Below are 1657 nucleotides of genomic sequence, written 5' to 3'. Positions count from 1 at the left end.
CTACCCGACGGCCTAATCCTCATCATTTCATCCCCATCGAAGCGCAAGTCACTGAAGTGGCGTCAAATCGAAAGACCTGCACCCGGCGAACGGTCTACCCGACGGGAGGCCCTAGTCACACGACATTTTTTAAAATTTAATCATTGAAAGTTCAATAAATACCTTTGTCGGTTCAACGTAAGCGAAACTCCTCTATGTGCTTGCGGAGAGGAAGAAGTTCCAAATCATATATTTCTACAATGCCCTCGGAACAGTTATCACATAAACTTTATAAAAGACATCATATTTACGCCAGTGACTGTAACACTTTCTTTATTTCACGATTGCAATTTCAGCCTTAGGCCGTTATCAAGTGAAGATGTTATGGCTATTAGGCCATGTCAACCAAAAATGAGCTAACGTCTTCACTTGATAATGGCTTAAGGCCGTAATTGCGATCGTGAAATAAAGAAAGTGTCACTGGCGTAAATATGTCTTTTATAAAGTTCTACTTGACTGTGGATTCCACGCATTAAGAGTTTATTTAATAAACATCCTTGCTAGCAATCTTCGGGCTTTTGGTCTAATCTAATGCTCTTGATACTTTCAGTGCCAAGGGAAGACCAAAGCTCAGTTAACTAACTATTTTCCTATGTGCTACTCAGTACAATTTGCAACACTCAGCCTCTAAATGTATGTCACTATGTACCTCCTATTTGTAAGATCTGAATGCTGGTGTATCTACACATGTGGCTATAATACACAACTCTGGCTCTTGGAAAGTGTTCTCCTGTTCTGTCTAGATGGTACTTAAAGGCTTGCAAAAATATTCAATTCTCTATCCGCAGCTTTTGAAACAATTCTCACAAAACATACAAAGAACATTTTACGGTCTCAATGCGTACCAACGGAAATTTATCATTTTTATTATGTTACCAGTAGGGTTTGTATAGTATACTACCACTGTGTTTGCCGGCCGAAGTGGCCGTGCGGTTAAAGGCGCTGCAGTCTGGAACCGCAAGACCGCTACGGTCGCAGGTTCGAATCCTGCCTCGGGCATGGATGTTTGTGATGTCCTTAGGTTAGTTAGGTTTAACTAGTTCTAAGTTCTAGGGGACTAATGACCTCAGCAGTTGAGTCCCATAGTGCTCAGAGCCATTTGAACCACTGTGTTTCCTGCGTTCCATTTTCGTGTTGTTTACTCGTTTTAGTATTCTCTGATTGTAAATTTCATTTCATGTCGAATCAGTCCTTTGTTAATCCTATGTAACTTGAAATAATTTCTACCACGAATTGTCAATACAAATTTAATTACACTTCCTGTGATGAGATGACTGTATGGACACGTTTCGAAAGGCAATAAATTTAAAACATCCCATCCAGTAAGGCTACCAAGCCGGCGAAGAATACTGAAGTACTCACGTTGCCATGGTACTAAAAATGTTTTGTTGTAAGAGTAATGTGTATTATCAGAGTCCGTGCCGATGTATAAGTTTTCCAGTAAAGAAGACGTTATATATAATAGATGTAAATATGAGAGTATTTTATTAATAAAAGTGATGGAAAATTATGCATCCTCCTGAGTATTTTTTATTATAGTACGTTAAAACATGCACCTGTACAAAGATTGGAAGCAGGTGAAAGAACCCATTATGGTGAGAAAGTTTGAGATACTCTA

Source organism: Schistocerca piceifrons, chromosome 9 (genome assembly GCF_021461385.2).
Source record: "Schistocerca piceifrons isolate TAMUIC-IGC-003096 chromosome 9, iqSchPice1.1, whole genome shotgun sequence".
Classification (NCBI taxonomy): Eukaryota; Metazoa; Arthropoda; class Insecta; order Orthoptera; family Acrididae; genus Schistocerca; species Schistocerca piceifrons.
Note: the sequence above shows the minus strand (reverse complement) of the source record.